At 33.1% G+C, this 25917-nt stretch overlaps 2 protein-coding genes and 1 pseudogene across 2 annotated transcripts in view; all 3 read left to right on the forward strand.

The window, feature by feature from the left end:
* LOC125837889 (putative disease resistance RPP13-like protein 1) overlaps positions 1-25917 on the forward strand; it is a 46197-nt gene that overhangs the window by 7539 nt on the left and 12741 nt on the right. The gene's annotated exons all lie outside the window — the stretch shown is intronic.
* LOC125837891 (putative disease resistance RPP13-like protein 1) overlaps positions 5165-25917 on the forward strand; it is a 46793-nt gene continuing 26040 nt past the window's right edge. Inside the window, exon 1 of the mRNA XM_049516964.1 lies at positions 5165-5226. The gene's annotated coding sequence lies outside the window, so the exon portion shown is untranslated. The remainder of the gene's footprint in view (positions 5227-25917) is intronic.
* Positions 12307-16052, forward strand: LOC125837892 (putative disease resistance RPP13-like protein 1; annotated as a pseudogene).

Raw genomic sequence — 25917 nt, forward strand, 5'->3', positions numbered from 1 at the left:
AGTGAATATATTGTTCATCCACTTCCACAATTTCACAATCTATAACTTGGGAGCCTCATATAATCCAAATTCTCCCTTTATTACTACAACTATAGTTGTCTATTTTAGCCCACCCTGGTGCAATTGTTTTAAGTACTCTGACTGCTTGATGTTGCTTCACTTTATGTTAAAGTAAAGCTAGTATACTAATCTTATGTGTTCTAATAAACAGTTTCACTTCCTTCTGCTTATGAACTTTATTCAAACCCTTAATGTTCCATGCTACTAGTTGCATAATGAATTGGCTAGGGTAGAACCCCTTCCAAGTATTCTGCTACCACTTTGGCCTCTACCACTTGCTACCACAAGTCTTATAGCATGATTATGTAGTACATTGAACTCATTTGTAGTGCTGGTTATCCCCTTGTCAAAGTTTAATCCTCCTTTAGCTGCAGACTTTCCTCTCACTTCCTTCCAAGGTGTCTCATTTTCAGGTTGCTCTTGGCTCACAGTTTCATCATTTACCGCCTCCTGAATAGTACTAGTGCTATGATCAGTAATAATCCCTGTTATATCCCCCTAAACTACTTTACCGCCATCTGTTCGAGTCTTTCATTCCATTCTTCTCTTCCTAGGTCTTGCTACCGGCCTACCTGCTACTCCCTCTATGTTTTGGCACTTATGTCATACAGTTAAGCATTTAGGACAATAAGTTGGAACCCAATCATAGCTTATCTCCCATGTGAATAGTCTACCATTAGGATCCTCTACTTTTAATTCTGTTGGTAGAGTTTTAGTGATGTCCATCTCGATAAGTACTCTTGCATATGAGATTAGATCCACCTGTGTGGTGCATTCATCTGCGTATATAGGTACCCCCAAACCACTTCCAAACTACTTAACGAATTCACACTCCGACAGTTCAATGGTAGATTAGGAAACTTAACCCAACTTGGGATAGTCTGCATTGCCTCCTTGTTAAAGTCAAACTCTGGGGACCATGTTTTCACAATAATGAGTTTATTATTCAGCATATGTGAGCCTGTATAGAAAACCTCGTCTCTATCCTAAAACGTCGTGAACTTTACAAGAAAATATCCATCATTATGGTAATATACTTTAGGCTTCGTAATATAGTTCCAATTAGTCACAATATACCTTTCAAGTGCTGCTATTGTAGGATCAGCTCCTACCACATAGAGGATTAGCGCATGCTTCCATCTTTGGGTTTCAAGCTCCATTTCTGTCTTAGATAGTTCCACCACGGTTTCACCATTGCGCACTACAAGAGCTACAGATTGTAAGGTCATCCCTTGTGCTGCTAATCGATTCCCTTGAAATAGATTCGCCCATTTTGGCTTTTCCAGTGATTCCATCACCGGGGTTTTAGCTCGCTGAGTTACTAGAACATTTTCCCCACCTGGCTGTTCTGAATTTATCATTCCAGTCCCAATCACAGGGGTCTGGACTGGGGTTTCAGTGTGCAAAATTGGGGTTTTAGAACCCACTAATGCTGGCCATTGTTCTTTCCCTTCCATGTCCTGTATGCCCATTACCTGCACCTTCACTTTGTCTCCTGTAAGAATGTTCATCTTCTTCCCCCTTCCCCTCGCCATTTCAGACACGGCTCACATTAGCTCACCTAACGTATGCCAAGAGAGAAAAGAAGTCTCCTTTTATTTGAGGAATTTATTCAACTCTCTTTTGGGAACAAGTTATATATATATATATATATATACACACACACTAAATTTTTATTTTTTATAAAAAACTAATTAATTAAATATTAAATGTTTCTAAAATAAATCAAATGACCATTTTTCATTCACTAAATTAACAATGTTCCTCTAATAATTTATGCTTCAAAACTAAATTATTACGCAATTATTAATGTTTCAATGCGCAAAAAAAAAAAAACAGATATTTTTTAGGAATTTCAAAGGTTATTTTGAAATTTACAAGCAATTTAATATGGTTCATGTATTAGCAAAAAGTCACGTTATCCAAAAAAAATGTTGATATTCTCATGCATTTATATCATGATTTGCACTTATCTAACTCTTAACTATACACATTCTCTTATAATTTTTGGATTATCCCTACATTTGTCATCTATAAATATGGAAAATGTTGGAGTAAACAACATTATGTGATATACAAGGAATGGGCAAGCTAAGATTTGGGGGATCAACATCTTTAGGGATGAACAAAACATTATTTTTGCGTTTTTTTAGAAGAATAAAGGTGAATGATCATCAAGAAGGATATGCTTTTTTTAGTACATAGTTTCCTTCTTTGAATGTAAAATAAAGGGTCATGCATTGAAATATAAGATCATGACTCTTTACTAATATACTTGTGTGATGAAATTTGTAAAAAAATAATAATTATAATTTACTTGATCTTTTTAACGATTAAATTATTGTACTATATTAATTGATAATAAAAGTTATTTAATTTGTTCTTATGATTTTATTAATTACTTATTTATGTTTTTTTTTTTGTAAGGGGTGTGTAAGATAGAATATAAAAAAACTACATGTTTTATTAATTTTTTTCTGAAGGGGTGTAAAAGATTGAAACACGATGAACAATTTGAAATGGATAAAGTAACGTATGACTAAATTATCAATAACTTCTTTAATTTACGGAAGAAATAATGATATAATGTTTATCCTTAGTTATTTATTTATCCTTTTGTCTCACTTTGAGAAAGGCAAATTCAATGTTTTTACTTTTGATACCGTTTCATAGTTTAAGTTGTCACTTTGTTGATGTTATGTTTCTGTATTCTAAGCTCATTTTTGAAAAAAATAATTTGGTAGGATCCAATACTTGATATGATCCCTTAATAATAATAAAAATTAATATTGATTATTAATTGTAGCCTTCATTTTATTTTAATTAACTTTAAGAAGTGGCTATCAAATTCTTTTCATTTTTATCTTTCTTCTTTTCTCTGAATATTGTCTTGTAGGTAATTGACATATGGGTAAAGAATATACATATATTAATTTGTGTTTATAATTATAGAATTTTAAAGTACTAAATATGATTAGCTTTTATTTCATATGGAGAAGAGATACTTTGTTGTCATATTTTAATTTGTTATTGGTATCCAAGAGTAGATTCCAAATATTTGAACTATTTTTTGTTTGAAAATGAATGATATTCATGTAATTTAATTATAAAACTATTTTTGATACAATGATAATTTGAAACAATTTATGTCAATTTAGATGAGTACACGTGCAAGAAACTAGTCTATCAAAAAAGGGGAAAAAAACTCAAAGAACAGAGTATGTCGGATTAGCCATTTATTTTAACTTATTTTTCCCTTGTACAAACCTTTTTTTTGTCTCCCACTTGGTGTCTAGATCCCGCATTGGAGCCCCGACTAAATTCGGATTGCGCTCTGCAGGATCCATTTGAGAATGGCGCTCCCTACAGTGTTTTCCCCATACCCAGGACTCAAACCCGAGACCTGTGATTAAGAGTGAGTGGAGCAGTCTCACACTATACCACAACCCATGTTGGTGTACGCACTTAATTAGTCCCTGGAGCCTTTCTCTTCAAGCTCTCAAGAAAAGGCAACAAATTATTGTCACGTCCTATTAAGATGATAAAATGTTTTTGACCAACTAGTGAATCAATCATAGTAAATCCTTTTTTTTTTTTTTTTTATGTCATCAGACAAAATGTGATTGTTATAACTAGTGTCATGATCCAAATCTCAAATAGGCAGTGACCAACAGTCATAACTTGACTTAATCTTCGGACTATTAATTTTATTTTATGAGAAGAGAAAAGAATTTAAAAAATGATGTTAGGTTTTTCTTTTTTAGAACTGTTAACTATACAAAACAAGATAAGCGTTATAATGAATTATCTATCGTTGCAGAGAACATGTCCTCTCCAGCCTTATATTCATTTATTTTTATCCCCAACAAAATTTAGTAAGTAGAAAATATAAGGAAGAAAGTGTGAAGATTTACCAGAATGTAAAGTACCTTTTAAACAAGGAATACCGTTATATTAAATTTAAAATTTAAAATTCAGCAATAATATTTTCAAGAATGATTTCTTTTTTTATGTTTTTTTTTAAACAAAAGAAAAGAACTTTTCAAGAAGGTAAATTAAACATATTTTTAATATTCTAGGTCTCTTTTAACACTATAATAAGCTGAGTAGAAATCTATCATTTTAAGCTCTTTTATTTTTGAGTCCCCCACCTAGGCCCACCTTTCTACATCCCTAATAAATTACCCTTCCTCTCTTGCTTCAATTATTAAATTGAGAAAGTAATTAATTGCTTCAATTTATCATTGTCTTCTTGTTGTTTGTAAAGTCTTACTTTTGAAAGGAGGAAAAATGACAGTTGGTGGTGCATTTCTCTCTGGAGCTTTGAATGTTCTTATTGATAGGCTTGCTCCTATGGCTGACCTGCTCAAGCATACGAATGATGTTCGTATCTTAAAAAAGTGAGGATGACTTTATTTGATTTTGAGGCTGTGTTAATATTTCGTATCGTTAACGCCATGGTTTATTAGCTATAAAAATAGTATCAAATAAAGTATATAATACAACTAACATGTATTATTTTTTTCAAGAGAAAATGGTCTGATATTGAAGATTTTGATGAAACGAGAAGAAAAATAAGAATTGAAGAAGATGAAGTTTTGAATAGACTTCTTAGTATTCATTATAATGACCTAAGCTATGTATTTATACATCAACTTACAAATTCCTAACTACCTAACTAACTTCTTGATAATGACACATAACTAACTTCTTGAAAATGACATTTAACTAACTTCTTTTATTTTACTATCCTTCTTCTTTTCCATTATCTCAATAGATATACTTCTTAACTTTGTGATATAAAGTTTATATGATTCTCGTTAAAAAAGTGGCTCAGATATACCTCTATATATTGCTATACAAATGACTCACATATACCCTTTTTCTTCTAACAAAAGTGAAAAATTCAATTCAACATTTATGTAGGAAAATATTTGATCATTCTCACACGTATTTGACTGAAAATGTCAACATAGCACAACTGAACCTTGTATTGATATTTAAATGATACAAGACTTTGACATTTTCTACAACGTCCCCCAACTACCCTCAATTACTCAATTTAAAAAGGCACTAGCACGACTTCTTTTTTGCAAATTTACTAGCAAAAGAGAGAGAGAAGTCAATGATCATTCTTATTTGCAAATTACTCTTAGCATTCAACAGGTAAAGTTAAGTTGTTAGTAATTGAAGATACAAACATTCATCTTCTCAAATTTCTTAAAATCATTTTGTGTTTTACTTTGCAGATTTCAGAAATGGAGGTTGGCTTAATTGTTAGTGTACTCTCTTTATCTTTGAGTGTTCTCCTTCGTAGGCTAGCACGTCAGGTTGAAGGTCCGCAAGTAAGTTGAATAAATGTTAATTTTTCGCTAGGATACAGAAACTGAAAATATTTGTGAAATTTCAATCTTGACAAATTTTCAATGTTCTTTTACAGAAACACTTTGGGTGTGTTTGGTATGAAGGAAAATGTTTTCCTGGAAAACAAGTTGATTTTTGACTTATTTTTTCATGTTTGGTTGATGAGTAGAAAATATTTTTTGAAAAAGATTTTTAGTGTTTGATTTATGAATGAAAAATATTTTTGAGAAATATCTTTTATTTTTACTAGAGTAGAAAATAATTTTTGAAATTGAAAATAATTTTTAAAAACAAACTTAAAATTTTTTTGGGGGGTGGGGGTGGTAGGGGTGGGTGAAGGGGGGGGGTCGAGGGTAGGGGTGAAAAATTGAAATTTTGAAGTTGAAAATATTTTTGAAAAACAAACTTAAAATTATTTTTTGGGGGTGGGGGGGGGGGGGGTGGCTGGTAGGGTTGGGTGGGTGGGGGTCAAGCGTAGGGGTGAAAAAATGAAATTTTGAAATTGAAAATATTTTTTAAAAACAAACTTGAAATTTTTATTTTTTTTTGGGGAGGGGGGTGGGGGTTCTAGGGGTGAAAAAAATGAAATTTTGAAATTAAAAATATTTTTTAAAAACAAACTTAAATTTTTTGTGGGGGGGGGTGGTGGGGGTGAGTGGGGGGGGGGGCTGGGTAGGAGGTGGGTGACGGGGGTTAGGGGTGGGAGGGTGGGGGCTGGGTAGGAGGTGGGTGGGGGGTCGAGGGTAGGGTGACAAAATGAAATTTTGAATTTGTAAATAATTTTGATGATCAAATTAATTTTTACTAAATTTCTTGTAAAATTTAGTACATATGCCCCAATTTTATTTTTTTTACTTATACAAAAAAAATACAATATCCGAAATAAATTAGCTTTAAATTTTTTTTAAAAAAATCTCAATTTTATTTCTGTTAGGTTTTGATGTGTAATTGAGAGGGACAGGTAAGTTGATTAGTCACCATTAAATTTTATCAATTACTTTTGGCACAACTTGTGTTGTCTTGGCCTCATGTCCTTTTCCACTACATCACAATAACCCAAACAATTAATATATATATATATATATATATATATATATATATATATAGAGAGAGAGAGCACATGATCGCAAAATTGATGCACTAACTTCGATCAATTTAAGTGTTCTATCTTATTTGAGCACAAATTTTAAGAAATAAAAAAAGATTTTTAAAATTTATGATTTTGAATTAAAAATATGTGTTTTAAAATTTTGTGATCTTAAATTTTTGATAAATCATGGATAAACTAAAAGTATCAAAGAGGTTCTACTTTGTAGAATACAAAATTATTAACTTATTAAAATCTTTCGATATATTTATGCAGTAAGTTCAATAGAAAAGATCACAGATGATGAGTGATTATAAAAAGAGATTGTTTTGATTTAAAAGATACCACATGGAATCTAATTAAAGAAAGAACTTTTCAAGAATGTAAAGTAAACATATTTTCAATATGGCAGATCTCTTTTAACACTATAATGAACTGTGTAGAGATCTATCATTTTAAGCTCTTTTATTTTTGAGTCCCCCATCTAGGTCCCCCTTTCTACATCCCTAATAAATTAATCTTCTTCTCTTGCTTCAATTATTGAGTTGAGAAAGTAATGAATTTGCTTCAAATATCATTGTCTTCTTGTTGTTTGAAAAGTCTTACTTTTGAAAGGAGAAAAAAATGACAGTTGGTTGTGCATTTCTCTCTTGAGCTTAGAATGTTCTCATTGATAGGCTGGCTCCTATGGCTGACCTGCTCAAGCATACGAATGATGTTCGTATCTTAAAAAAGTGAGGATGACTTTGGGTGTGTTTGGTATGGAGGAAAACGTTTTCCTAGTAAAATGTTTTCCTGGAAAACAAATAAATTTTTGACTTATTTTCTCATGTTTGGTTGGTGAGTAGAAAATATTTTTCAGATTTTTTTTTAATGTTTGATTTATGAATGAAAAATATTTTTGAGAAAATATCTTTTATTTTTACTAGAGAGTAGAAAATAATTTTTGAATTGAAATTGAAAATAATTTTTAAAAATAAACTTAAAATTTTTGGGGGAGGGTGGGGTGGGGGTGGGGGTTGAGATGGGGTTGAAAATGAAAAATTGAATTTGAAAATATTTTTAAAAAATAAACTTAAATTTTTTTTGGAGGGGTGGGGGCTGATGTGGGGGGGGGGGGGGGGGTTGTCGCGCGTAGGGGTGAGGTGAAAAAATAAAAAATTGAAATTGAAAATAATTTTTAAAAAAACTTAAATTTTTTTTGGAGGGGGTGGGGGGGTGCTGGGGGCGGGGGTCGCGGGTACGGGTGGGGTGGGGTGAAAAAATAAAAAATTGAAATTGAAAATATTTTTAAAAAACAAACTTTAATTATTATTTTTTTTGGGGGGGGGGGGTCGAGGGTGGGATGGGATGAAAAATAAAAAAAACAAACTTTAGTTTTATAATTTTTTTGGGGGGGTGGGGGGGAGCTGTTGGGGGGATCGAGGGTAGGGGTGAGGGGTTGTGGTGAAAATAAAATTTGAAATTGGAAATATTTTTTAAAACAAACTTAAAATTTTTTTTTGGGTGGTGGGGGTGGGGGGCTGGCCGGGAGAGGGGGGGGGGGGTCGAGGGTGGGATTAAAAATAAGAATTTGAAAATATTTTTTTAAAAAACAAACTTTAATTTTTTAATTTTTTTTGGGGGGTGGGGGGGGGGGGGTGGGGGTCGAGGGTAGGGGTGAGGTGAAAATAAAAATTGAAAATATTTTTTAAAAACAAACTTAAATTTTTTGGCGGGCGGGGGAGGGGGGTGGGGGTATGGGGTGAGGGTGGGGGTATGGGGTGAGGGTGGGGGTATGGGGTGAGGGTGAGGTAAAATAAAATAAAATTATAGTTAGAAAATATATATTTTTTAAAATAAGCTTTAGATTTATATTTCCAACAAAAAAAATTGTAATTTGAAGTTAGAGGAAAGTTTTGGAAAATGTTTTCCTTAATTTTTGAAGGGAAGTCATTTTCCTTAAATTTGAGGAAAATGAGTTGATTTGAAAAAAACATTTTTCAAAATATTTTACCCCACTAAACATGAGAAAATTGGATTCATACCAAACACACCCTTTATTTGATTTTGAGGCTGTGTTAATATTTTGTATCGTTAACGCCAAGATTTATTATCTATAAAAATAGTATCAAATAAAGTATATAATACAACTAACATATGGTATTATTTTTTTTCAAGAGAAAAGGGTATGATATACTTCTTTAACTTGTGATATAAAGTTTATATGGCTCTCGTTAAAAAAAGTGGCTCACATATACCTCTATTGCTACACAAGTGACTCACACATACTCTTTTTTTTTCTAACAAAAGTGAAAAATTCAATTCAACATTTGTGTAGGGATATATTTGATCATTCTCGCACGTATTTGTTCATCCTCAATGTATCCATTTGTTCATCCTTCCATTGTTGCATCTTTCTGTCACACCCCTATTTTTCCCCAAAATGAAGTGTTTGAAAAATAGAGTTTCTCCAATTAAAGTGACATTTTGAAAAGGGATTATTTTATTTCAGAGTCGCCACTTGGAATTGAGTTTTGGTGTTCCAAGTCACCTAATTTTTACCCCTAATCAAAAGGAAGTTGACTCTAATATTTAATGGTCTACGAACTAGAAATCTGGATAAGAAATTCTATTGACCAAGGGGAAGGTGTAAGGCACCCCTCGAGTCCCGTGTTTCTAGCACAGTTGCTTCATTGACTTATATCTTAGTTTGACTTAGTTTTTGGATATAGTACTTATTAGCTATACATTTACATATATATCCCACCCTCTTTGATTTATTGTAACTATCTTATTTAAATTTTTCTAAAATTCGAGAAATTTTAGTATTGTCATTTTAGTGGGAGTAGATATTTGAATTATAATAGGAGGTAAACTTCTATGGGATTTAGGATTAATTTTAAAAAAAAGAAAATGTTAAAGAGGTTAAGACCAATTTCTTGGAAATTTCTTTTATTTTTTATTCTATTTTTTTCACGTTATTTGTAGTTTTTATTTTTTTATTTTTTTTTATTATTTTTTTTATTTTTTAACATTCTGTTTCTTCTTCTTCTTACTTTTATTTCATTTCTATTTTATTTTTGTCTAACAAAATGTTTCTCTTCTTTTTTTTTTATTTAAATAATTTTTGGTTAAGTTTTGTTTTCCCTTTTTTTTTAATTTTATCTATTCTTTAATTTTTACTATTATTACTTTTTATTCACTTTCATCTTTTGTTTCTTCGGTTTCTACCTTTTTTATAATAGATGTTTATTTATTTTTTAAGAGATCACAACTAACAAATAAATAAAAAAAAATCATCGATTAAAGCTACCTTATTCATGAAATAGAGATATAACAACTAACACATTAATCATTCCAATCGAACTCATGAAGGAAGCAAAATATAAAAAGAACTTGTCCTAAAATTACATCAAATTCCATAAATAAATAAATAGAAAGGTAAGATAAAGTGGATACCGCAAAATCCTAACCGAAGCTCAATTAGAATACCCACAAATTTTATAGGTATGTGTGGTGGTATATGTATGATATTTATATGAAAATAATAATGAGAAAGGAAAGGAATGTGAATGTGTTGGTGAATTTTAAGAGGCTAACGAAATAAAAATGGAAAGTTTTTCTTTTTGTTTTCTTGAGTGTAGTACGTTTTTCCTCTTTTTTTTCCTTTTTTTTTTGTTTTGATCATTCTCTGTCTCTGTATGTATGTTGTTTGCTAATTATTATTTTTTATTTCCTTCTCTCTCTTCTTAAATTTTTATAATTAAGTAATTCTTCTTCTTGTTTTTCATGTTTTCTTTTTATAATGTTTGTTTGACTTTCTATTAAAAGTTTCTGTTACTCTTTTCTTTAAATAAAATTAATAAAAAAAAATTCGTACGTTTTATTTCCTCTTTTTTTTTTGTTTATATTTTCTCTTTTGACATTCTGTACATTTTTGTTTTAATTTCTTTTTTTTATCTATTTTAATTTAATTCGTTTCTTCCCCTTATCCTAACAAGTTTATTATTTTTTTTTTTATTAGAACCCTAAATATCAAGACCACACGCATATTATAGCATAAAACATGATTTAATACTTTTCTACATACGATCAAACAAAGAATTCGTTCAAATTAGTAAGACACAAACATAAAAACTTTGATAATTAATTAAGGAAAAGAGCGAAGAATGGACTCTTAAGCATAAAAAAAATTACTCACATATCATATAGCATGTTCGAATACATTTCAGTACACAACATTAATAATTTTAACAGATTAAACACATACGAAATCTGAACAACTTCAATATATTGAAATTAATTCTTGCACAATAATGACATAAAATTATGCAAAAAATAAAATACAAATAAATGTTACCTTTTGTGAAAATTAGTTAACGAGAAGAAAGGACAAATAATCAGGAGCCACGAACTTGAAACCGCGAAAAACAGATTACCAGATCTTCAATCACAATATGAGAAAGTACAATGTATGTATTGCTTTTTTTTAATGCCTATATCTTTTGTATGCCTTTTTTCTGTGTCCCTTTTTTTTGTAGTATGTGGGTGTATGTATATAGGTGTTAGGCTAGGTGTAGGTGTGGGGTAGTGGGTTGTATTGTGTGGGGTAGTGGGTTGTGGAGGAAAACGTGAGGGAGTGGGAGTGTGGGGAAGTTGAGAGAAAGTGGGAGTATAACTTGATGATTGTTTTATTTTCTTTTCTTATTATTTTTTTTTTAATTTTTGGAAGATAAGTCAAAAGCTTTTGTTCTCCTTTTCCCTTTTTGGTTTTGTACGTATAGTATGTTTTGGATAGGAGTAGGAGTGGGGTAGGTTTGTTAGATTATTTAGGTTATTTTTTATTTTAGTTTTACTCTACTTTTAAAAGAATAATAACTAACTACAAATAATAAATTATAATAACATATAAAATAATTATTTAAAATTGATAAAAATCTAAGAAAAAGTCAACTAGCTATATATAAAAAAAAAACAATTAAATAATACTAGCTTATTTATAAAAACTTAATTTCAAATATAGATTTTTGTAATCTTCCATTTCTTTTTAAACAATTGACAATAAAACTTACCTTAAAAAGTGATTCTACTTTGTTGTTTTCAAATCTTTTAAAATAAACTTAATAAAATAAGATAAAAGTCAAAATATTTAATTTATATTTATAAAAATATTTCAGCTCTAAAAATGGTATAAAATTTTAAGCTCGGTCAAAAATACGTGTCTACACTTTCAATGATAGAATTCGTCCACTTCTTGACTGTATAGACAAGCTCTACCACTTAACATAATTCAAGAAGGTATCCAGCTCCCAACGATCGTAGTAGTCGGAGATCAATCACCCTGAAGAAAGCATAATCTTTAATGTTTTATCAGAAACAAGCCTTAAAACAAGACTCATTAATTGTCAAACACCCCAGGAAAGTAATTTTGTGCAATTCAAATATTGAGATGTTATCCGCGAGTGTGTTGCACACTTTAACGTATTTGGCTGAATTAGCCAAAAATGTCAAAATAGCACAATTGAACCTTGTATTGATGTTTAAATGATACAAGACTTTGGTGTCTAAATGGTCCCCATTTTCTACAACGTCCCCCAACTACCCTCAATTACTAGCAAACATAGTTGTACCAATTACAACTTCTTGTTTGCAAATTTACTAGCAAAAGAGAGAGAGAGATCAGTGATCATTCCTGTTTGCAAATTTACTCTTAGCATTCAACAGGTAAAGTAAAGTTGTTAGTAATTGAAGCTACAAACATTCATCTTCTCAAATTTCTTAAAATCATTTTGTGTTTTGCTTTGCCGATTTCAAAAATGGAGTTTGGCTTCGCAGTTGGTGGTGCATGTATCTCTTCAGCTTTGAATGTTCTAGAGATGTTTCAGAAGAATACGAATGATGTTCATCTCTTGAAGAAGCTGAGAACGACTTTGCTTTGTTTTCAAGCTGTGCTAAGTGATGCAGAGAATACGCAGGCATCAGATCAATTTGTGAGCCAGTGGCTTAATGAGCTTGTAGATGCTGTGGACACTGCTGAAAACTTAATGGAACAAGTCAATTATGAAGCTTTGAGGCTTAAGGTGGAAGGTCAGCATCAAAATCTTGCAGAAACAAGCAACCAGCAAGTAAGTGATGATTTCTTTCTTAACATAAAGGACAAGTTGGAAGACACTATTAAAACATTGAAGGATTTGCAAGAGCAAATTGGTTTCCCTGGCTTAAAGGAGCATTTAGTAAGGCAGAATGATATAGAAGATTTGATTGGAAAAAATCTGGCTAAGACAACACTTGTTAATGTGGTTTACAATGATGAGAAGGTGAAGGACCATTTTGATTTGAAAGCTTGGTATTGTGTTTCTGAGGCATATGATGCTTTCAGAATAACAAAAGGGATACTTCACGAAATTGTCTCATTTGACTCAAAGGATGTTGACAATCTTAATCAGCTAGAGCTCAAATTGAAGGAAGGCCTGTTGGGAAGGAAGTTTCTTGTTGTCCTTGATGATGTGTGGAATGTTAACTATAATGAGTGGGATGACTTGAAAAATGTTTTTGTACAAGGAGATATGGGAAGTAAGATCATTGTAACTTCACGTAAGGAGAGTGTTGCTCAGATGATGGGTCATTGGGCAATCACCGTGGGAACTCTGTCTAGTGACGACTCTTGGGCCTTATTCAAACGATATTCACTAAAAAACAGGGATCCCAAGGAATATCCAGAATTTGAAAAGGTTGGAAAAAAAATTGTATACAAGTGCAAAGGGTTGCCTTTAGCTCTAAAGACACTTGCTTGTATGTTACGCCACAAATCAGAGGTGAATGAGTGGACAAACATTTTAAGAAGTGAAATATGGGACCAATGTTGTTTGAATGGTATAGAACCAGCGCTGAAGTTGGTCTACAATGATCTTCCTGCACATTTGAAGCATTGTTTTGCTTATTGTGCAATATATCCCAAAGGTTATCAATTTTGCAAAGACCAAGTTATTCACCTATGGTTGCTAATGGTCTTGTACAACAGTTTCATTCAGGTAACGAATACTTTCTCGAGTTGAGATTAAGATCACTGTTTGAAAAGGTCCCAGAGTCTGAATGGAAACCTGAGGGATTCTTAATGCATGACCTTATCAATGATTTGGCCCGAAATGCTTCTTCAAATCTTTGTATAAGGTTGGAAGAGAACAAAGGATCTCATATGTTGGAAAAATGTCGGCACATGTCCTATTCAATGGGAGAAGGTGGTGACTTTGAGAAATTAAAATCCCTCTTTAAATCAGAGAAGCTGAAGTCATTTCTTCCAATCAATATCCAGCTCCGTGACCAAATTAAGCTAAGCAAGAGGGTACTGCATAACCTATTGCCAAGCCTAACATCCTTAAGGGCATTATCGTTGTCATGCTATGAGATTGTTGAGTTGCCAAATGACTTGTTTATCAAATTAAAGTTCCTGAGATTTTTGGATGTTTCTCGGACAAAGATTAAAAGGTTGCCAGATTCCATTTGTGTGTTGTATAACTTAGAGACACTTCTCCTATCATCTTGTGATGATCTTGAAGATCTACCGCTGCAAATGGAGAAGTTGATCAACTTGCGTCACCTCAACATTAGCAACACTTGTCTCTTGAAGATGCCATTCCATCTGAGCAAGTTGAAAAGTCTCGATGTGCTAGTGGGAGCCAAGTTTCTTATAAGTGGTTGCGGTGGTTTGAGGATGGAAGATTTGGGTGAACTGCATAACCTGTATGGATCTCTATCAATTCTAGAGTTGCAAAATGTGGTTGATAGAAGGGAAGCTTTGAAGGCACAGATGAGTGAGAAGAATCATGTTGAAAAATTATCATTGGAGTGGAGTGAAAGTAGTACTGCAGACAATTCAGAAACTGAAAGAGACATACTTGATGAGCTATGCCCACACACAAACATAAAAGAAGTCGAAATCACCGGATATAGAGGGAAATTTTTTCCAAATTGGCTAGCTGGATATTTGTTTTATAAGCTGGTGAAATTGTCTCTTTGCCACTGCAAGGACTGTGATTCCTTGCCAGCACTAGGGCAACTGCCTTGTTTGAAATTCCTTTCCATTAGAGAGATGCATGGAATAACAGAGGTCACTGAAGAATTCTTTGGTATTTCGCTCTTCACAAAGCCTTTTAGTTCTCTTGAGAAGCTTGAATTTGAAGATATGCCGGAATGGAAGCAATGGCATGTACTAGGAAATGGAGAGTTCCCTGCACTTGAGAAGCTTTCAATTCAAAATTGTCCGAAGTTGATTGGGAAGTTGCCTGAAAATCTTTCTTCTCTTACAGAATTGATAATTTCAAGATGTCCTGTACTCAATTTGAAGGCACCTATCCAACTTTCAAATTTACAAATATTTGATGTTGATGATTCTCCTCTTTTTGATGACAGTGAACTGTTTGGATCCCAACTTGAGGGAATGAAGCAGATTAAGGGATTATATATTGGTGATTGCAACTCTCTTACCTCCTTTCCTTTTAGCATTCTTCCGAGTACCTTGAAGGAAATAGGCATATTTCGTTGCCAGAAATTGAAATTGGAGGCACCAGTTGGTGATATGATTTCTAGCAGTTATTGTAACATGTTTCTCGAGAAATTGACACTGTGTGGATTTGACACTTTTATAGATGATATATCACCTGAGTTGGTCCCAAGAGCACGCAAATTGGATGTATTTAGTTCCCAGAACCTTACTAAGTTTTTTATTCCTACTGCTACTGATAGTCTCAGTATTTGGAATTGTAAGAATCTTGAAAAACTTTCAGGGGCCTGTGGGGGGACTCAGATGACACATTTGCGTATTATCCGATGTTCGAAGCTGAAGTGGTTGCCAGAACATATGCAGGAACTCCTTCCTTCTCTTAAGGAACTACATCTGTCTTATTGTCCAGAAATAGAGTTCTTTCCAGAAGGAGGATTGCCTTTCAATTTACAAAAGCTTGAGATCCGTAATTGCAAGAAACTAGTGAATGGACGAAAGGAATGGCGCTTACAGAGACTCTCCTGTCTCAGAGAGTTATGGATCAATCATGATGGGAGTGACGAAGAGATTCTTGCCGGTGAGAATTGGGAGTTGCCTTCCTCTATTCAAAGGCTTGAGGTATCCAATATGAAAACATTAAGTAGCCAACTTCTCAAAAGCCTCTCATCTCTTGAATATCTGTGCATTGCTGATATACCTCAAATTCAGTCAATGGTGGAAGAAGGGCTTCCCTCATCTCTTTCTCAGCTCCATTTAAATGACCAACATCAACTCCATTCACTACCGACAGAAGGTTTTCGGTACCTCACTTCACTTCAAAGTCTAGTCATCTCCTCCTGCCATCAACTCCAGTCTCTTTCCCTTCCCTCCTCCCTCTCTCAGCTGATCATCGATGATTGCCCTAATCTCAAATCAGTAAAAGGGATGCCTTCTCCCCTCTCTAAACTATCTATTTCCAACTGCCCATTCCTCAAATCACTTCTAAAATTTGACGAGGGTGAATACTGGCCAGAAATTGATCATATCTCCACCATAGAGATCGATGAGGAATGCCTTTAACGATTAAAATGAATGGTGCTCTCACAAATGTAAGTTTTTCTTTTTCCTCAGAAGCTTTCTATTTTTATTTTTCATTTTTAAAAATCTTGTTGAGCAGTATGGACTGTCTATTTACCATGAATATGTAATCAATTCATGTACACTTGTTCTTTCCCTTTACAGTGAGTTTAGATTTATGCACATGTACGCTATCGAATTCAAAGGTGTACGATGCACAAGGTTTGTTTCCTATCTATCAAAAATACAAATGTTTGCCTCCCAATAAATTTGACACCTAAAAGAATCAGCACTATTCAGGTTTTTATTAATGATTATTGGATATCACTTAGCAAATATTTTTCTTTGCCAGGATATGTTTTACTCCTCATGATATGCAGATCGAGATGAAGTATCTGTCATAGTGGTGAGATATCATTTAAAGCGTATGTCAATTTGACGTCCCAGACAATGAAGAGCGTAGTAGAATGAAGGAACAAAATGCCAATCTACAAGAAAAAGCTGAAAGATGCAGGTATTTTTAATTTGTAAAATATAAAAAATTGCTTTACCAAGTTCAAAATATAAAAAGTTGCTGGTGAGATATATTGAATTTCAGACTTCTTCACTTGCAGTAATCACTTTCTGTAGTCAAATAAAACCATAATATTTCATCACATGTGTAGATGAATCATTCATGTACAACTATCTCTCTAATTGGCCAAGAGTTCTAAACTTTTGTTTTGATTGCTTTTAACAAGGAAGTTGTGATTTTCAAGTCGTACAGCTCTCTAATGTGGCTTCCTTGAGATGAAGCATGAGTTGCTGCAAATGGAACATCCAGCTCTAATATACCCAAAGGCCGGATGAGGACAAGACCATAGTTGTTTACAATTCAACTCAGTTTCCCGAGTATACACATAGTGTGATTGCTCGTTGACTTGGTGTTCCCGGGCATAATATCCGTGTGATGACAAGAAGGGCTGGAGGTGTCTTCAGTGGCAAGGCGGTAAGCAATATGCCAGTGAGTACCTATTAACGGAAGAAAAAAACTGAAAGTTTTAGAAAAGTTTTGTAACATTAGCAAGGCTCAACAATGATTTGGGAAGTGAGATTTTTTTGTAAGGTTCCTTTGCTCAAGTCGAGAAGGGAAAGTTGTTGAATTTTTAAGTGGTATTTATTCTTATGTTAAATTGAACATCAAGATAATGGATGTAAACTGTAGTAGCTTGTATTGTTGAAACTTCATGTCCTATGTTCGCACGACTTCAAAACGTTTCACTTGGGTCTAAGGTCGCTTCTTTTTAAGTTTGTGGGGAGTCTATTGCTCAAACCATAGCTACTGACCAAAACGAGTGGTCCTTCAATAGATAGATGTAAGTTATTCTATTTCCTTAGTATATTTTTATTTTTGGTTACTTCTCTTAGCTTGTTTCTTAATTCTATTCCTTTGTTAAATCTTTTTGGTTACTTCTCTTTATATTTGCATTCAAACATTGTAAAAGAAATCTAGTACACGTCGGAATTGAGATAATTTTCTCCAGAAAGTTGATTGCTTGATATATGTCAGTTGGATGTGTATCGCCTTTGGAGATTCATCACAATAGCAATTCATATATTCTTCTACAGAGACTAAGGGTGCAAGAAATGCAACTTCAGTATCAAGTTTGTTTAAACAAATTGAAAATGAGTTTGAATGCGACTTTGTACCACATCGATTTCAAGTTTAATGCGAGTGCATTATTACATCAGTTTTTTTGGTTTTGATATTCAAAGATCCAGAATATTACATCAGTTTTTTGGTTTTGATATTCATAGAACTTTGTAGAGTATGAAGTTTCCTTCAAATTATGTCCATTACTCAACCTCGAGTGACACCTCAAAGCTAGAGGAAAGTCAAGAAAGTATATCATGCTCGGGATGACTTCAAGGTTAGATAACAAAATAATGATTTACTCGTGTTTTAGTTACCAAGATGCTTATTTTGTAGTAATAGTTTGCACTCAGTCATCAGTCCGCGAAACAGAGAAACTGGCGGTTTCAAAATTCTCTGGAACCCATTTCTATCTTCACGCCTTCAATTCCGATGACACCCAATATACAAAGAACATTAACAGAGTAGAAGAATTCATCCCAACACCCATTTCAACCCAAGTTTTGGATACTTTGCTGTTAGTGACGTTTAATTTTCTTTTCAGAATATAAATAGCTTTATATTAATGCTCCATAGAGAATCTAAATTTTAGAAATGATTATTAACCTTGTTATCTAGAATTTGATAAGCATAAAAATATATGTTTTACTCCTTATGATATGCAGATATGTAGTTGCAGCGACTAAGTCTCTGTGATAGTGGTAAGATATCATTTAAAGTGTATGGCAATCTGGCTCGACAAGATCAGTTTGGCATCCCAGACGGTGAAGAGTTTAATAGAATGAAGGAAGAAAATGTCAATCTACTTTTTGCGACTAAACCAGAGAGATTGAGCATAATGGAGGGATCCTCCATCTCAAACCACGAGGTTTGGGGTTTGAGACAGTAAGAGGAAAAAGTGGAAAAAACCACTGTTGGTCCCTCGAGAAGGAATTTTTGTTGCATTGGCACTCCGTTTTGATGTCTCCAGGGGGAAGGAACCCCAATACTTCAAGAGTGCATTTTTAGGATACACATTTGGTTTGGCACTCACAATATTTGTTATGAATTGGTTCCAAGCTGCACAAGTTGGTCTCTGAATTAAACTTTAACACTTTATATTCCTTGCAAGAAACCGTTGCCATTAATTGTTGACTTGACATTTGTTTCTTTTCAGCCTGCTCTGCTACATATTGTTCCAGCTGTAATTGGATTCTTGGCGGTACATTGCATATGGAATGGGGATGTGAAGCCTGTATGTTTTTCTACTAGCTGACTTTGCTGTTTATGGCTCTGACTTCTATCATGCTGTTTACTCCCATTTTTTAGCTACATACTGTATGGAGATTAGATTTCCTTGTCAGATGTTTTGGGAAAAACACTTCTTCTAGAAGCTATGTTGCTCGGACTCTCCAAAATTGTTGCTGCACCCGTGTCGGATTCTTCAAAATGCACTACTTTTTTAATATCAGACACTCACCCATAGACAATTTTGAAGAGTCCGAGCAACATAGTCTGGGAGTTCATATGAGAAATTGCATCTAATGCCTTGGTTGAAAACTATTTAAAGTAGGAGAAAGGAAGGTTTCTTGCTGTTTTTTCGAGTAAAGCATAAAAGGATTAAAACCCTTTTCCTGCCTTTTGAATTGATAATCTTTGATAGAGTATGAACCAAACCTTCATTACCTTTTATATGAAGGAAATAAGAATTGGTTTCTATTACAATTCCGTTTCGAATGCTGAAACTGTATTCCTGATATTTTTGTTGAGCAGTTGTTGGAGTTTGACGAAGGAAAGACAAAAGACGCCGAAGACAAAGAAAGCAAGAAGGTAGAATGAGTCTTAAGTAGACAGACTGACATTAAAGAGAGACAATGACCCTCCAACTAGGCTATGTATCGCCGTGGATTAATAGGCACACAAGGCAGCAGAGATTGTTGGTTAAGCAACAAAGTTTGTTGTATTAGATTTTTGAGACTTACCATCAATACTACTGGCCTTTTATGTTATACCTTAAAATTGATATTATTCAATGTCAATTTTTCTCTTTCATTTTCGGGTTCCCTTTTTACACATTTCACTGCATTTGCCAGATACTTTGAAATGTTTTGGTGATTTCAGATTATAGCATCTGGTTCAAAGTCTTTCAATTTATACATTGTTGATTTTTCCATGAAAAAAGAGGACTATATTTTGGTTGTGACTTCCTAGTAAATTATAAACTTTATGTATGACTAATTTACTTCTGGTAGTGGCCTCACATAGTGCAATTTATGGAAGGACAAATCCCTCAGGTGCAGTGGCGTAGCCACATATAGCTCAGGGTGGTTAGTCAGACATTCTTTGTCGAAAAACCATACTATATATATTAAAATTGTATGAAGTATGTAGGTCAAATTATTTTTCATGCATATGTATTAAATTTTGAACATCCTTGATGATTTTCTAGCTTCGCCACTGCTCAGTCAGCCTATTCAAAATACACAACTCTTCCTCACTATAACTAGAACAACTACTACAAATTACAGATGAATAAATTAACTTGAACAAATTTTCTAATGTTTCTTAGCAAAAATGGTATTAATCTCATTTGAGGTTCATTCTCTTGGAAGGGAATATTAAAGGACTATGTTGGGTTTATTTTACATCTAATAGTTGTTTCTCACAAGTGTTGCAATGAGAACTAAACCTAACAATACATTGTGAAGCTTTTTTTGGTACCTTTGCTCTAATCTTAAGCGACAGATTTATTATAAGAGTGTTTTGTATAATCTTGTTTATGGGCTGACTTGTGATGAGCATATTTCCAAGTATATTGAGAATTAGAAGACCTATAGCACATCAAATTAAAGGACTTTGAGTCTAGTTTTCATAATTGTTGGAATGATGATTGAATAAACAGTTCTGCAAAATGAACCTGACTGACCATGACAAATTCATAATTTTGAGCCAATAGATTTATGTGATAAGTATGCTGACCACTAATTTAAAATGATCATTTTAATTTGTTCTTTATGTACATTTCCAAAATATTTATAACAATCTTATCCCCAAATTTTGAGGTATGAAAAACATATAGGCACATATCCAAGATTTTAAATATGTAGAATTCGGTTGTCCGTAATTGAATTCTAAAGAATCGTTACTATCAATAATATTTTAGATTTAAAATGTGTTTTGGAGTAACAAATTAATAAAGCATTACTGATAGTAATATTTAAATATATCTTTTTACATCTGTCAGATATTTGTCCTACATACCTTAATTTTGAAGTTTGAGGAAGAATTGTGATTGCAATCTCTAGCATTCTTGTAAATATTGTTTTTTGAAGTGTTGGACAAAAAGAGAGGAGTTAATCGTAACATATGAAATCTAATTAAATTTGACTTTTGAAGGAAGTTAATAGGCAAGGGTTTGGTTTATGGAATGAAGAAATGACAAAAACACCCCTCCTCAAACTATGAAAAGAAGAGAAAACTAAAAGAATTTCAGAGCAAACGAGCACAGTTGGAGCCTAGGTCGTGCGGCCATGGCAGTAATACTAACGTTCCCGCACAGTCGCCTGACGGTTCGCGCAGACTACGTAGTACCCACTAAAATGGACATAATTTTTGGCACATAACTCGGATTGACGAACGGTCAAATGCGTTGGAAAGGAAACTCTGAGACCTGTCATTAGGCTGGTATTAAGCCACAAAACTCTTCATATGCTAGGAGTCCCTTATGACCTTGATTCACATCTAATACACTTTCCACACTTATAATTGGGCCTTAACACCCATACACAGTTAGGAATTAATCACAAGGTATGAACCTATACACCTACGAAAAATGGTTCGAAAAATCATAGTGTTATGCCGTAATTTTCCTATCTTTGGAAAAATCACTTTTTGAAATGTTCTAAGTATAAAACAATTTGAGAAAAATACTTAGAAAAGAGTCACCACTTAATTTTTTTAAAAGAAAAACTAAGAAAACTTAAAATTTTCAAAGATTTAAACAGAAAAAATCATTTGAAAATATCAAAGGAGGTTCAAGGTTCAATTTACACTTCGAGAAGGGTTTAAGCATTCGAAGTGCCCGCTAACATGCGATTGGCCTGTGACTTGACTAAAATATTTTTTTGACTATTTTTAGAAAAAATGTGATTTAAAATAAGAATAATAATTTACAATACTTGGTTAACTTTGAGAAAAATAGTTAAATAAATGACATGCTTTTATTTCATTTTTATTTTTTAGAGAAAGGGACCCAAAAATGAACATTTGAATTAAATACAAGTGATTAGAATATTAATAAAACTAGATTAATTAAAATTTATTTGATACATTTTTTAAAATAATAACTTAAACCAAATTGGTTAATTTAAGCATGGAGCCATTTGAATTAATTGAAGAATTAAAGTTTCGACTAACCTTTTTGAGAAAATGACTAAGTAGAAAGAGAACAGTTTTTAGTTCATTTGAGAAAAATGATTTAATTTAAAATCACTTTAAAATAGAATGTGATCAAGTGAAGAGGCCTTAAAAACATATCTTTTTAAGAACAAAGATTTAACTTAATTAAAATACAAAATTCGACCAATATTTGATTAATAAAATAAGTGAACACAACAAGTGAAATGTATTAAAAATAAACCAACACAAAGAAAATGACTCGTCATTTTGGGGAATCCAATTAAGTTATTTAAAGTTAGAGTTAAATGAGATTAGCCAAAACATAATCAAACAATTAGAAGAGTAAAAGAGATAATGAAATTGGGCCCCTTCTTGGGCCAATTTCGTTGCAAATTTTTGAGCTTTAATCCAATCCCTTTTTGTATACATAGGCTGTATATTAGTGTATATCGGATGTATACAACCCGTTTTTCTGCTTTCCGAGACCTGTACATCAACTCCAAAGACTTGTTCTTCGATTTCTCAAGGTTGGATGACTCGTTAAGAGATAAAATTGGGCCTTTGGCCCAACGAGGAGATGCAAGGAGAGGAGATAGGAGTTCATGCTGAACTCGGAGCAAATTTCACATGTAAAAAAAAAGCAAGAAAATGCAGATTAATATTTAAAATAATAACCGTGCATTAAAATGAAACTACACAACTTATGAATTATTGCAATGATCTTTAATAAACATAATGAGACTATGATGAACTAGCAGTGAAGAGTAGCAAGGACTTACTAGTTTCAATCAAGAGCACAACATATAAATACATTTAAATTAGTCTAGGCAACTAAATTAGTCCATAAACAAACAGATAGCATTTTCTTGAAAATTCCAAATCAAGTCATGAAAATTCTAACAACAATGACCTGAAACATACATTATTTTTTTTAAAAAAAAGCCAAACACATGGTCTTAAAGACATGAAATCTAAACGAAGCAAGGTGATGCATTATCATAAGAGAACAGTTTCTAAATCAAATTAACAACATGCAAAACGAAGACCTCCAACAACTGAAAATAATCATCACTCAAGTTACGACAAAGAGGAACTGAAAACATTTGAGGGGTCTTATCCAATTAAACACTCACTGGGAACTTTAAATGAAAAAAAAACTTGAACCAAGATTGTCAAATTTTACTTTGACTATCCCAAATTGCATCTAGTCAAAAATAACAGAGCAAAGAAAGTACCCTTACAAATAAATCTCTACCATGAATGATTAACAATTCAAGGTTAAGGGAGGCAAACATACTAGTGCTAAAAGGAGAAGAAAGCTGGGAATTCTTCCAAATTTTAAACAAAATGAAACAATAGCTAATTTTGAATGAGATAAATTCCATCATTTATCTTTTAAACAGATAGCCGACTGAAGAAATCATACGCCTAACCAAGAATGAATTCAAGCTAAAGCATTAGCATGGTAGGATCAAAGTAGTAGAGCAACCAACTAATAGTTTAAATTAATGTTAATATCTATTTAATATAAGTTAGAAAAATGATAATAGCGCAGATGGGTCATCACCTAAAGAATAAAACATTAAACGTAACCGAGCTGATTTACTAAATCTAGGCTTAAAATCAATTTTTTTTCCATAGCAAAGCAGTGTACAAACTAGAAGAAGATAAAGAGTCCGGATAGCATTTAATCACCAAACACTTGAGAAATCTAACAAGCACATGCTATAAATTGATCTTAACTAATGAACATAAGGCTTCGAATTTTTGCAAGAGAGAACCAAATGCCAATTCGGGTTTATATATAAAATCGAGATAATGACCTCCAAATCGAGAGTATAGGAAGCATTCAAATTGGCCAATACGTAAAACAACGACACTAAACCAATCACATCAGTTTATTTAGAGAGATGATGATACTTAAACTCATAATTATACCATACGAAGGGACACAACTATCACAAAAGAAACAAAAATCCTACAGAGAATGACTATCGAGGAAGAACCCATCATGGAATAAACATCATTCGGAAAGAAAAGGATATTACCTTCTTCGGAGCAGCTAGACTAGGACAAACGAGCTGAGAATAGCGACTCTTCTACCACAAAATCTCAATAGGAATAGCAAGCCAAGAGAATCTGAGTTGCGAACTTCTCAGAACTTAGAATTAGAGAGCTAAATAATAATTTTTAAGTGTAAAACGATTATTACCAAAGAGCCGAACTCCAAAACATGTCAAAATCCAATTTTCAAACTCCCCCTTATCACTTGGATGCAAAGGATTATTTATAGGGGAAGTTGGGGGCATTTAGGGGGGAAATCCGTTGGATTTTTGAAAGAAAACAATTGAAATTTTCTTTGCTCCTTTCCGAGACCAACAGTAAAAGGCATGGGGAGTCCTTCTCTTCTCTGAGACTCCGCGAAAGGTGGGAAAAGGAGACGTGAGGGTGATGGATTAGGTTGCTAGGGTTATGGGTTCGCAGATGGGTGACGAGATTTCTGGATTTGCTGGATTTTTCTGGGTTGCGTCTGGAGGAAGAAGACGAGTATGGGCAGTGGGGTCGGGGTACTGTTGGACGCGACTTCTTGCTGAGGAGAAGACGCTGTGCGGGTCTCGATTTCTGGGTTCGTTCGCAATGAAGAAGATGAAGTCGGGGTGGGATCTTTGGTAGTGCTGATGTATTGGGCTGGTTGGGTCGTTTATAGCTGTAGGAATTGGGTAAGTATGTTGTTGTAATGCACTGTTGGGCTGCTGGAGTTGTTTGTTTTATGTATGGGCTGGGAAAATTGAATTGGAAATGGGCCAAAAATTGGCCTATTGAATTGGGTTAAGGATTTGACCAATTTGATTGAAATTGTAGCCAATTAAACTTAAGAACTTAGTTGAATTGAATTTAATTAGCAAATTCCACTAAACCTTAAATAAGACGAATTAATATTAATTAATTAACGAGCTTCTTAATCTTAACAAAATAAGATAATCAACTTAATTAACAAAAACTAATTATCTCAAAAAATACTATAAACTATTATATGACTAAACTAATTAACCAAATATAAAAAATATAAAAAAAATTTGAGATGGTTTTCGAATATTCATAAAATACATTAATCATATACATAATTACGTAAAACATATAAATTATTTAAAAATTATAAAAAGTGACAAACTATCTAATGTAACCTGCAAACTATATTATATATATATATTTTTAATTATTATTATTATTTTTATTATGAAAATTTGAAATTTTATAAAACTAATTATTTTAAAATCGTTTGAAAATTGAAAAAGCTCGATGATTAATTTATATATTGGAGGGCCAAAATTGGGTGTCAACAACTGTCTCTCGTTTGACTTGGATTGATGAAAGGAATTTGAGGCAAATGAAATTGACGAATCCAATTTTGACCGACCACATCTTCATCTTTAGGAAAGGGATTTTGGTACGGACTTTAGGAATTATGGTCGAACCCCGAAAATGGGTTTCCTACATATCTCAGGCTATATGAGAATTCGGGTCAGTTGTAGTTCGATACACTTGATTTGACGCACGATTATGAAAGAATTCGAAAGCTATCCCGGTATCGAATTATGAAGAGACCGGAATGCTCGAGAATAACATTTGACAGAGGATGTCGGAATACAACCGAGTTTTCAACATTGAGCCTACCTACATATCTTTAGACCTTAGGAATCAGGCTGTTTGTAGTTCGACTCGATCGGTTGGAAAGGAAATCCATTATGCAAGATAACCTTTGGTTTTGGGGGAGTGACAAGTAAGTCGAGTATGAAAAAGAGGCTTGCAACCTCTTATCCATGAATGTGGCGCGCTTCACACCCATAATTAAGAACT

The sequence above is a fragment of the Solanum verrucosum genome, unplaced genomic scaffold, assembly GCF_900185275.1.
Source record: "Solanum verrucosum unplaced genomic scaffold, falcon-dt-bn FXZP01000262.1, whole genome shotgun sequence".
NCBI lineage: Eukaryota > Viridiplantae > Streptophyta > Magnoliopsida > Solanales > Solanaceae > Solanum > Solanum verrucosum.